At 41.2% G+C, this 13,567-nt stretch overlaps 1 long non-coding RNA gene across 1 annotated transcript; it reads left to right on the top strand.

The window, feature by feature from the left end:
- Nucleotides 1–203: 203 nt before the first annotated feature.
- Nucleotides 204–12,841, top strand: LOC117531515. Its single transcript, XR_004566639.1, has 3 exons — nt 204–215; nt 258–262; nt 12,759–12,841. It is a non-coding gene; the product is annotated as an uncharacterized LOC117531515 (long non-coding RNA).
- The last annotated feature ends 726 nt before the right edge of the window (nt 12,842–13,567 follow it).

Raw genomic sequence — 13,567 nt, forward strand, 5'->3', positions numbered from 1 at the left:
AGGTATAACGGACGATCCTTGAAAAACCAGTAAGATTTTAAATATAATGTAATGCTAAAATACCCTTGGCTGTACGAGCATTGTGTTATTTAGAATTTGCAGCTGTTTAATTAATTATTAAAAGCCTATTGTCTTACGTACAATGTGTACATGTTTATTACAGCCCCTCTATCAATCAATCAATCAAAAACAATATTTACATTTTAAGAGCGTCTGTAGGAGGTCTTGAGGGTGTGTACATGAGCTTTTGACAAGAGTGGAAGTTGTGCAAATCAATGAATATACCGTATTTTCTGCACCATAAGGCGCACCGGATTATAAGGCGCGGCCTCAATTAGCGGGTACTTAACCCTTACAAAAGGCACACTGGATTATAAGGTGCGGCCTCAATTAGCGGGTACTTAACCCTTAAAAAAGGCGCAAGCTAAAACATATAGTCTACAAAAAAAAAAAAAAAGGTCACGGAAGCAAAACTGTGAGTTTATTTTAACTTTTAAACAACTTTGAACTACCGGTATTTAACAATATGTTACTCACATTATTTTTTATTATGGTTCTGTCACAAATCCATTGAAGTCTTCATCTTCTGTGTCTGAATTGAACAGCTGGTCTTCTAGCTGTGGCCACCTCGCTTTGTTTCTGCGGAAACTCCGTTTGGTCTTTTTAACTTGGCGCAGTTCATTTTCTTGTTTCCTCTCGCAGCTACTCTATTCCCATGAACAACTGCGTAACTGATAGTCTGCAGTTTGAATTGTGCCTCGTAAGCAGGTGCCATTTTCGGGGGCCCTTAGACAAACAAATGTTGTTTTGCAGGATACTTGTATTATACGGTAACTACCGGAGGAGTGGCGGAGGTAAGTGTACGTACCACGGACTCACGGACTCTTCTCTGATTGGTTTATCGCTGGCAGCGTACGTACTCTACACTACCAGCATAAGTACTTTACGTATTACATAATGTTCTCCGATTGGTTTCTCGCTGCTAGGGTACGTACTCTACGCTGCTAGCGTACGTACTTTACGTATGATGTCCTTGTGTCAGCGGGAAATGGTCCGATATTCCGACGGTCAAAGACAACGTCGGTCGTTTTTACAGATTTTGGAATTCAGTGCGCACATAAGGCGCACCGGATTATAGGGCGCATGGCCGATTTTTGTGAAAATTTAAGGCTTTTAGGTGCGCCTTATGGTGTGGAAAATACGGTATGTAGATCACCCTCTGTGCATTAGCTGGTATTAATGAGACAAATTTAACTCCATAGGAAGTTAGCTTTGAGTTAGCGGAAGTTAGTGTGCACACTAACGCTGCAAAATATCTTGTAAATGACTCCAGAGGTGTTATCAGATTACAAAAACAGTGTTTTCAGTTTTAGAAGTGTTTATTTCATGCTAGCTTTTACATAATATATGACAAAAAGGATATATTTACACACAAATGAAACAGAGTTTTGCAGCTAGCTACCAGCCTGTGATGTCACCATGGTAACTTCCACAAAATGTCTTGTAAATAAGTTCAGAGGTGTTATTAAGTTCTAAAAACAGCGTTGTTAGTTTTAGAAGTGTTTATTTCTGGCTAGCTTTTACATATGAGAGACATGTAGAAACACACAAAACAAAGCGGTTTTGGAGAGACGATGCAGCTCTTCTCTGATTGACTCTCACCCCTGCCACTCAAAAACAAACTGAACAGATTGAAACAGAATGTGGCATTTTAACCTCTTAAAATACCTCTTAAAATAGGTCAAGGTTAGCCATCTTTGAACTTTTCCAAGGTCTGTGTCCCAAGCATGTTCCCTGTGAATTTGAAATCGTTGGCAGTAATAAGACTGGACTTAATGGATGCAAAGCCTTCGCAATACCCGATGATCATATTTGATGGCCTCAGGTAAAAATAGTCAAAAAGTCCAAGCCTTGTCCTTCAGACTTGCCTCCAAAGCACAAGAGCATACATCACCTGCTCTCAGTTACCGAGAACTGGATGCATTTTGCTTATAACTACAAAACACAGAATAAACCTACATCACCACTCGCCCCATTCCAGGTTAATATACCAGTGTAGTACCAATGTGATTAATTGACCTGTCCAACAGAAACAGAGCCACCATTACATCACATTGAAGGTGTTCTTGGGCCACGGTCCTGGGACACAGCAAGGTCGGAGGGGGAGAAGCACTGAAGAGCTGGCAGGCTGAGCCACCGGCCACCTTCACCCCTGGTGGAAGTTGGTATCCCGGAGCCGGTCGCAATGATGTAGGGGGTGCTGTAGAGATGGCGGATGGAGCCAGTCATGGGGCAACAAATGTGTTGTCACTACTGCTGAAAAGCAACACAGAAGTTTACTTTGGTTTTAGATCTTGCCGTATCTCCATATATATACATATATACTATAGGTACTTCCTCCACCATCATACAACTAGCTCACTTTCACTAAAGTGCAACCCCCCCCCCCTCTTCTTTTGTTTTGCTTGTTGTTGGTGGATCGTTACTGGCACCTCGACAGGAAAACCCTCAATCAGAGTAATAAGCAAAAAGATCCCTGGCAACCTTGAGCAGAGCTATGACGTACATTCTAGTCACATGCGACGAGTGCGTGAAATTCTTGAGTATGCCGGGGCAAGAAGAGAGTTTGACAGGCAGTCCCAAGGGCCAATGATCTTACGTGGTCTTCAGGCACGTCCAACTGGGAGGAGGCCCCCGGGGAAGACCCAGGGAGGGATTATAGCTCCCATCTGGATTGGGAATGCCTCAGGATCCTCCAGGAAGCATTTCAGGACTTGGCCGAGGATAGGGAAGTGTGGGATGAGCTTCCTGGTCCTCTACTACATTTTGTGATGCTGTAGCTTAATTTCACTCTCTAACATCACACATATTATTCCCCTTTACTTGATACAAAACCAGGTGCCTCTTCCCGCCTTTTCTGCATCCGCAAAGATAAAACTTCATCCACGTTCTCGTCAAATCAGGAAGTGCAAAAACTTTTAACTGCAGTGCACAGATGCCATGTTCTCAGCCAGCGGTGGTGGAATTTTCTGTCATTCCCTCATTGAAAACATCTGGTTTACCATCTGCTGCTTGCAGCCAACGTGAATGCAGCATTAGCATCTGCATTGTTCATAGCGAAATACTCAGCAGTAAACGCTTAAATTAATTTTCCCAGTTGAGATAAAAAATGCATTAATTACACGACGGGAAGACGTTCATCACCGAGCGTTTTGTGCTTTTCAGGAGAAAATAAATAGACTGGGTTGTGTGATTGTGTTTATTTGATCCATGTCCTTGGCGGTGCCAATTAATATCTTATATGATTTCTTTTCCCACCTTCCTGCCGGTTGTTCATCACTCACACATGCTATATGAGATGTGCTTTGCACAAAACCAGGATCCCTCAAAGGATGGGCGTTTTTCCTTCACAGTATCACTGATCCCAGGCCTAATTCATGGAGCATTGATTATGGCTTGTCAGCAGTCCTGGTGGCAGGTCTTTATTTATCAAGCAGTTGTGTTACCACGAACCCCGCCACAGCGGCAGCAGGTGTGAAGGTCAACAACATAGTCGGATTTTAATCAAATAGTGTGGAGCTAAAAATAAAAGCCACCCAGCAGGCACTGCAGAGTGACTTAAAGAGATGAGAAGAGTCTCTGCAGCGTGTTTAATTGTCACGTATTTGCCCACTGGGGTTGTTGTGCATATGAATGTCAGATGGACTGGTTTCTCCGAAGAATACCGTTCATGGTGATGATGTATGTGCCGCAATGCACCTGGAGTCTGAACTTGTGCCAGGACCGGTGCTGAGAATCAGATGTCACTTATTGCTTTTGCCCCAACCCCGCCAGTGGGGAGACGGTTTATATTCAGCTCTGTGTATCTCTGCCTGTGTGTGCATCCTCTTTCATAAATCAAAAATACTCTGCAAGACACCTATAACACGGCCTTGGAGGAAACTTTTTGTTTTGTTTTGTTTTTTGTTGGTCCTTGGGTTTATGTGCACGAGTAAAAACTAAATGTGATAAGTTGTGCAGGAAACACAGGGTTGCGTTATGTACATTTTCAGCAAACTACCACACACAGCAAAGTTAACGGTGTTAAATTAACACCACAAACTGTCAATATGTGTCCATGCTTTCCTAAAACAATCAGCGGGTGGCCTTGTTGGCCACCGGACCTTGGCTAGTGACAGAAACTGACAAATAAGCTCTTTACACACACAACTTCAACTCCGCCTGCGCCTTTCATTGTGCATGTGATGATAAGATTATTCCTTGCAACAAGCATAGAAATGTCCAGCAGGTGGCAGAGAGCAGGGGCACCACCAGGGATTTTGGGCCCCATGAAAAAAAATCTTACTGGGCCACCCCACGTATTATTTTGTCAGTATTATAATTGAAGAGTTCAGATGCAAAACCCATTAAGTACTTTATTTTTAATGGAGAAAAATGCAGTTGAAAATGGAGATGAAAACAGTTTGTTCAAATTCTTTCATATTTTGCACACTGATGGTCCCCTTGACAGCCAAGTACAAGTTGGCCTCAATTTATGGTTTTGGAGATACTGGGTTTTGCAGCTGAACTCTTCAATTGTATTAGGGGCCTCTCTGGGCACTTGTCAATCATGGTCTCCTAGAATCCTTCTCCTTATTCTCCTCTTTTCTGCTCCCCTGTAGAGAGTAGAGGTGGGCGATACCGGGAATTCTGATATTGATCCGATACCAAGTAAATACAGGCCCGGTATCACCGATATCGATACCGATACCGATACTTTTTCATATTTAAGCTTCATAGTTCCAAAGGATCCAAAAGACTTAGGATAGAATTTCGCCAGACATTGTATGTGACAACAAAATACTTTAATATCACAATCAACATTTAAAAAAAAAAATATCACTCAACACAACTTAAAACAAAATCACCTGAGGTAGAGGGCTGACAAACCACAATAAAAGGGTACACTGCTCCGTGTTGTGTGACACAGCGCAGCGCTGCTCTTACAGACAGAGAGTAGACTTTGATGAATCTGCGTGCGCAGCAGACAGTGTGTGCGGGAGAGCAAAAAAGCTTGAGTATCGATCTTTTTACACGAGGATCGTTCAATATCAATACCACAGTTAGTATTGATATTATCGATATTAGGATCGATCCGCCCACCTCTAGTAGAGAGGTCTGTGTGTGGTACAAGCAAAAACAAATCGTTTTGGTGCATCAAATTGAACAACAGTTTAATTGGATTGTCCTCATTATTTGTATTTTTTATTTAGTGAGTTCAGACTTGATTGTGTTTATTGCTTTTGAGTTATTGTGTTAACAAACTGGAGGTGATGACTGATTTCTTTTCATTCACTCATTGCATTTTATCAAGTACAATTTCTCCACATACCCAGGTGATACATCCTAATTTATTTATTTTAAAATTCACATCTCTGGTGTCGTAAAAAGAAGAGAGTCACTGCTGGACCCCCCACCCCCTTCAAAAGGGAGAAGGGACAATTAATTGTCCAGTGCAGAACAAAAAAAATGCACATGAGCATGGAGAAGGCATGACTTGCTCAGTGTGCATGTCTCACAAATAGGACATGTTATGTAGCTCGCTTTTTAATCACACTTAGGTCACGTGTGTAGCCGTCACGTTACTGGACAGAAAAACTGCAGCACGCACTTCTTAGACATGATCCATTACTCCAGTTAACCACACAACAAGCCATATATACAGATATTTGTCATAAAATGCTCACGCAAGACTCATCCAGTCATGCTGATGTTAGCCGTTAGCATATGTAAGAAATGGCGTCATTGTTTACACATGAATGAATCCATCATGAATCAGTTCTTTAAGGCGTTCACCTTCATCATGTTGTCAGCTACAATATGAAAATAAATTCAATGCTGATAAATTGAAAATAAGTAAAAACTTTTTTCTTTGTGTTTCCTGGCAGATTTCAAACCAGCGTTAGAAGTGCATAACGCCACCTGCTGTATTGGAGTGTGTAGAATCAGTCAATACAATACAAAATGTGAAATGACAAAATGAAAAATAACATAATTAAAACATACAATAAATGTTTTATCGCTGTTAGGAAACAACACAAACTTGATAGTTTTAGAACAACCAGGACATTTAGGGATGGTATCACAAAATTTGATGACAATGGGCGGTGGTGGTGGTGGGGGGGGGAGCATTGGGGTTATTGTTAGGGTTAAAAATAGTGAATAAAAATTGACTGTGTCACAAAAAAATGTGATGTATTTCATTACACATCAAAAAAAAAAAAAAATTGAGACTGGGCTGTCTTGGGAGCACTGCCTAAAGCGCATAGCCCAGATGCGTTTAGGGTGTGTTCAACTCCACTTTGTTAATTACATGGGGTGTAGAGCACAAAGAGAGTGTATTAGTCACTTACTTAGGTGTGGATGTGTTTTGGGGTAAAATGATTTAAATCAGTCAAAGTGCCATTTGTGGCTTCATTATAGCAGGGGTATTCAACTTGTTCCAGAAAAGGTCGAGAGGGTGCAGGTTTTCTTTACAACCACCCACTCCACCAGGTGATTTCACTGATTAACTGATTCCATCTGCTCAAAGTGATGTTGTGAAATCGCCTGGTGGAGTGGGTGGTTGCAAAGAAAACTTCCACCCTCTCTACCCTTTCTGGAGTTAAATACCCCCACGTTATAGGGTTGTAGAGCTGGTTAGGTGGACTGCAAAACTCTAAATTGTTCATAGGTGTGTGTGTGTGTGTGTGTGTGTGTGTGTGTGTGTGTGTGTGTGTGTGTGTGTGTGTGTGTGTGTGTGTGTGTGTGTGTGGCCCTGCGACAAAGTAGCATCTTGTCCAGGGTGTACCCCACCTCACACCTTGTGACTGCTAGGATAGGCTCTAGCCTGCCCCCACCCACACCCCACCACCCCTGCCATGACCCTTAATTGGAGTAAGCGGTTGAAGATGAGTGAGTGAGTGAGAGTGCCATTTGCACTGGAACCTTGTGGACTGCCATGTATACGGTGGACTAAAGTAAGAAGTCTTGTCATTAGTAGATCTGTACAAGGAACGAAGCCACCAAAGTTCCCTGAGGTGAAGCAGGAAGATGAAGCTTTGAATTTTAGATGAGTGTTTTATTTTGCTTTCTTGACTCTCTCTATTGAGGAGATTTTTGGAGTGCAGGGTTCTGTCCCGTGGACCTTTGATGACTGTGGTGGTGTGCACATCCCTGCTGGGGCAGTAGCATTTTGACTGCTGTCAGGAAAAGACTTCTGGGATGGACCGGGACCTGAAATGTGCCCTTGACCCAGTGGAACTGGTGAGCGAAAGGAGAATGATGGCTAAGCTGTCGTCCCTGATGGAGTCCCATGCAGGACACTCTGACAGCACTGCATGTCCTTTAGTGACAGCCGGCTGTGTGAAGGACAGACACGGCACATCCTTCCTTCCTTCAAGCTGCTGTCAGACATTCAGCACTGTCTGTCTTTCTATCTGTGGGTTTGTTTGTCTGTCAGACAGCCGTTTCAGTCAAACGTGGAGGTTAAACACATCAGATCGTCAAGATTCTCAGGTCAAAATTAAAAGTGTAAAATAAAGTCATAACAACACAATGAGCAAACAATCACAATTATTAAAAAGATTATTTCCCCCATTTGGAGCAGCAAGCGGTTAGTGCGTTTGGTTTCAGTGTGGAAGGTTTCAGGTTCAAACCCCACCCATGCCACATTTCTGAATTGCAAAAAAAAAATTGCAATTAAAATGATTTATACTAGCAAATCACCCTGTTGAAGAGTAATGGCAAGTGTTTTTTGCAAAAAAAAAAAAGAAAAAAAAAGAAAAAGAAATCAATATACTGTCGGAATCAACGCATCAACGTGGTCATTTTACGTTCTCAGAATGCTCTTGTTCGGTCTTTTAAATCAAGTTTGCATTGTTTCCTAACAGAGATAAGATATTTATTGCATGTTTTAATTATTTTATTTTTCATTTTGTCGTTTCACGTTTTGTATTGTATTAATAAGTTCCTTTGGCTGTTCCCTTGTTTTCACTCAGGGTCGCCACAGCAGATCCAAGGTGGTTCTGCATTTTTATTTGGCACAATTTTTACGCCAGATGCCCTTCCTGACACAACTCCACATTACATGGAGAAATGTGGCAGGGGTAAAGTTTGAACCAGGAGCTTTCCGCACTAAAACCAGGCGCACTAACCACATGGCCACCACCCCGCTCTGTTTTGTATTGTATTGACTTAGAATAATTAATGCCATGATTCTACACACTCCAATACAGTAGGTGGCGTTATAAGCTAGTTTGCAATCTGCCAGTAAACACAAAGAAAAAAAGGGTTTTTTATTATTATTTTCAATTTATAAGCATTAAATTTATTTTCATATTGTAGCTGACAACATGATAAAGTTTAGCGCCTTAAAGAAGTGATTCATAATGGATTTAATCAGTCATGTGTAAACAATGACGCCATCTTTTACATATGCTAATGGCTAACATCAGCATGACTGGATGAGTCTTGCGTGAGCATTTTATGACAAATATCTGTATATATGGCTTGTTGTGCAGTTAACTGGAGTAATGGATCATGTCTAAGAAGCGTGCGCTACAGTTTTTCTGTTGAGTAACGTGACGGTTTCCGTGCGAACCAGAAGCCCAGAGCCACGTGAGCTGACACACAGAGTCACAGACCTACACACATGACCTAAATGTGATTAAAAAGCGAGCTACATAACATATAAGAAGATTATTTTCTGCTATTTAACTGAACATGTATGAATTTAAGGTTGTTGTTTTTTGTCAATAGCGAGATTAGACAAGGCGTCCAGATGACTGCTGCCAGCAACACATTTTTAATGCACCTGACAGCATCAAGTGACATAATTGCTGTCAGTGGTCTGATACATTTGTTACCTCCAGGGGAACATAAGTCTTATTAAAAGAATTGCCTTCAATATCTTGTCTAGTTTCTGTGTTACAGCTTTCAGTCCTGTCAGATCCAAAATCTGGATCAATTTCTGGAATGAATTCAAAGTACAGCTATAGACAGACTGCAGGTGGCTTTGTGGGATCGGAGTTTGACTGACTGAGGTTCGATTCCAGGTTTGTGTGTCAGGCTGCCTGTTTGTATCCTTGAACAAGACACCTGTAGTGTTCCAGTCTATTCAAGTGTAAATGGGTACCAGTTCTGGCTGGGGACCTAATCTGTGATTGACCAGTGTCTCTCCAGGGGGCGTCGTAGAGTTTCATTTACTTCACTCTACAGTATCTGTACAGGACTTACATCTTACACTTACAGTACAGAAAGACAATCATCAAATTCCGAACACTCACCTTTGATTATGATCTTTGATTCTGATTGTTCAGCTTTGTGTTTTTTATTGGTGATCTGAATGCTGGACTTTGATTCTGATCACTTAACTTTGATCTATATCACTCATCTATGAATCTTATTGCTGACCTTTATTACTGGATGCTGATCTTACATCCAGATTTCTGAAATTTCATCCTGATCTTTTATTATAATCACTAAGCTTTGATCCTGCTGGCTGACCTTTGATCCTGATCACTGAGCTTTAATCCTGTTATCAAAATGAAATTAACAAATCAAATGAATGATTTTCCAATGATCCCAATTGCAGACCTTTAATTAAAATCACCTAGCTTCCATCTGGGTTGCAAAATCGAGACACAAACCATTGAATGCTGATCCATATCTTTGATCCTAATCACTCATCTTTCATCTGAATTTGACAGACATTATGTTTTTATCACTGTTTTGTCTGTCTGTCTGTCTGTCTGTCAGTCTGTCTGTCTAGCTTTGATGCTGTAATTCACATCCTGATGGATCAGCAACACTGATTACAAGATCAAAGCTCAAAGATAAAGATCTAGCCCTTGCACCATACCACAGTGTAATAAACTCATTCATGGTCAAAGTCCTACCACTCTGCCAAATTTTTTTGAAATCTGTGTCATTTTGAGATATACTGCTGACAAACAGGTGGACAGCAATGACAACACAACCTCCTTGATGGAGGTAATAAAAATTATTTACCAATGACAGACCTTAGCCAAGGTTACATGACCCTGTCCATTAGGTACAGGACATCCCATCACTAATGTGCAACAATATGCATGACATGATCTGTATAGAATGAGTCATTGGGATGTAGTGGGCAGAAATATGTGGGTAGGAATAGTTCTGACACTGTAACATCTCATGTCTCATTCAGAGTGTCTGTGCATCTGCATATAAAAGTTAATGTAGACTAATTTTTCCTATTTCTGGAGGCCTGCGCCTGTAATGTCATTTAAATTCCCAATTTAAATATTCATATCTGAGAGAGAGAGAGAGAAAGAGAGACCGAGAGAGTGAGAGAGCTGAGATGAGGGCCTCCTTTGATCAAAAGAATCATATCGGTCATGTTTTTTTTTTAAAAATGTTCTTGCTGGCTGGAATTCATGTTAAGTTGTGGCAATAACATCAGAGATTGTCTTAGTGTTTGGGGAGTATTTCATGGTGGACATCAGAATTTGTGTTGAACGTGAAAATATGCATTTTAATTTTCATACTGCCTGCATGCTAGTTGGTAATTGACACATAGAGTGAATAAGATGGAGAACTACCCTACTAGATCTAGAATTACACTTCAGACAGTTGATGAAGGTTCTGTCATCCAAGTAGGAGGTTTCTATAATTGGTTGTGGAAGACCAGCATGGACTCTAGTGAGTCACTACTCATCCAAGTTGTGTCTTCAGTTTTCAAACTGCAGAAATGGTCTATTTCTGCAGTTTGAATTCAAAGTTTGACAGACAAAACTTCTTGACGACCAGTAAGAAGTCCAGTTGCTGTCAAATCAACTTTTAGATACCCTATGGACAGAACACTTTGAGAATTTGAGAAAATGTGCAGGTAGAAGGATAGAAAAACTACACTGCTGAAAACAACTCAGTAAGGGTAGAGGCTGTTCTCCTTTAGGAGGCGCTATTCCTTCAGTGTTTCTCAATTTTGGGCCATCATCCTCCTGTTTCTCAATGTCACCAGGTCCTAGTTCCAGAATGCACTTTTTTGACAAGTAAACAACCCATATTTAATCATGTAAGCATAGTAAAGCAAATGGAACAATAATTAAAAACAAAAGAACTGCATACTGCCTTATGTGAGTGAAGAGCACATGGCTAGGGTTGGGCTACCATCTTATAGACTGGAGTTTGAGTCCAAGTGTGTGCTACAGGCTACCTAGATTGGTCTTAGACAAGACACTTCATCTGCATTGTCCCGGTTCCCTCAGCTATGAATGGGTGCCAGCCTTGGCTGGGCAGAGCAGGTACCGCAACCGGATAGGAACTGGGCAATCTATATGAGACATGGATTCAATTGTTGCTCACTCAACCTGTTTCTAGTCTGCCTCCTAGGAAAGGACACTTCTTCTGCATTGTCCTAGTTCACTCAACTGTAAATGGGTGATGGATTGGCGTCCCTTCCAAGGGAAGTCACAGAGTCTCATCCCCTATGGTATCCGGCAGTGGTGGGCACAGCTAACCAAAAAGTTAGCTTTGATAACCATTAATTCGATAACTGAAAAGTTATCTTTTATGACGCTAAACCGATAAACTGCTAAAAAATTTATCTTTATTACAGATAACTGATAACTTTTAGTATTGATTCGGAGGCGGCCACATCAGATTACACTGTTGGGTTCTGATAAACCAGTTTCACTTTCACTTTTCACTGCTGGGTAATTCAAGTATCACAAACACATACGAACATACGAAAAATGAATGAGTAAAAAAATAAAACCCCAAACAATGTCATCATCTTTCAAAAGCAGTAAAACACAGTATTAGAAGTACGAACTACAAGTTGCTGCTTTTTTCACATGCTTTGAACTCTGTGGCTTCAACAACCGAAATACATCCATTAATGCATTGATTGGCAGAGTAAAAGATACGTAGTAAATATAAATTCTTACCTGTTAGTTTCAGTGGGATTCATCTGAAGAAATAGTTCACATAAAGCACCCTTTTTTAATCCAAAACAGTATCTAAACGGTGAAGAAAAGTCCCTCTGCACACAGCTGCGCCGTGAGAGATCCTCTCCCCCACTGAGTCTTGGAGATTAAATTATACCGTCAGCCACAAAGAAATAAAATAAAATAATGTTAAAATTAGTCCGTTTTGTTTTTTTTTTTTGTGTCGAGCGGCCGTTAACACTCACTGTAACGTCCAAAGGGAACCTGAACTACACTACCCACAATGCTCCCTGCATCGACCAGCCAATCACGCTTTGCACTTAATGATGATGTCATCAGCAAGCAACAGGCAGCCAGTCTGTTCCAAACACACAATAGACAGACTAAAATGTTTGGTTTTAGGATTTACAAATGTTTTTGAAAGTTATCAGAACTAAATTTATCAGAACATAATTGGTCCGGTGATGGTTTTAAAACTTATCTGAAAGGCTAATCTGCTAGCAAAAACATTAGCTTCAATAATTATCTGTTATTGGATTAGCTGAACTGTGCCCCCCACTGGTATCCGGTGATAATCACTGGTGTTATAGATTCTCATTTTTATGAATATGCATGCTGGAATGCCACGGTCTACTTATTACTGAGAAAACAGTGTGTGATCATCTAGGTTGTCAATGATTGTGATCTGATGTGTGGGTTAATGATGTAAAGCCCCTGTCACACCTTGATGATTTAGGCAGCATATGCCGACTGTATTAAAACGCTGGTATATGTTGGGATACGTCAAATAAGTTATGAGTAAGTTATGAGCACGCTGATATACATCATCATACGGTAAGTAGCTCGAAAAATTTTGGGCATGCACAATATTTTTGACATATACCGGTGTATGACTAATACGTCCCACATACGCGTGACATAAGTTGTGGGCAAGTTATGCACACGCCCACACACGTTACTTCCTTTGTATGCTCCCAGCGATGTTTGACAAGCTACTAGCCAGAGTAGGTCCAAAGATAACCAAGCAGTACACCTTCAGGGAGTCGCTTGAGCTTGGCATGAAGCTGGCCCTGACTTTGCATCACCTTGCCTCTGGGAACAAATATGCTTCTGTGAAGTTTGGATGGAGTGTCCCATCACAACACTCAGTCCATAGTGGTCAGAGAAGTATGTCAAGCCATTATTGATGAATGTGTGTATGAGGTCATGCTTTGCCCAAGTACTCCTGTTGGTTGGTGCACCATAGCTGACAAGTTCTTCCAAAGATGGAACTTTCTGCATAATGGGGCACTTGATGGGAAGCACATGACCTGCTGCTGTTCTCCAAAGACTGGATCCTATTACTTCAAATACAAAGGATCCTACTCCATTGTTCTACTGGCCCTTGTGGATGTTAAGTACAAATTAATTTGGGCAGATGTCAGTGGTACTGGATCAGAATCAGATACGCAGATGTTAAGGAATGTGTTGAAATCAGTACCCTTGGTTTTCCTGACCCTGAGTGTCTTCCTTAACAACAACCAGGATGTGCCATACTTCTTCATCGGGGACAATGCCTTCGCCCTACGGTCAACCATAGCAAAGCCATACAGCCTCCGGGGTCTGACAAATGAAGAAGG

This window comes from Thalassophryne amazonica, chromosome 18 (assembly GCF_902500255.1).
Source record: "Thalassophryne amazonica chromosome 18, fThaAma1.1, whole genome shotgun sequence".
NCBI lineage: Eukaryota > Metazoa > Chordata > Actinopteri > Batrachoidiformes > Batrachoididae > Thalassophryne > Thalassophryne amazonica.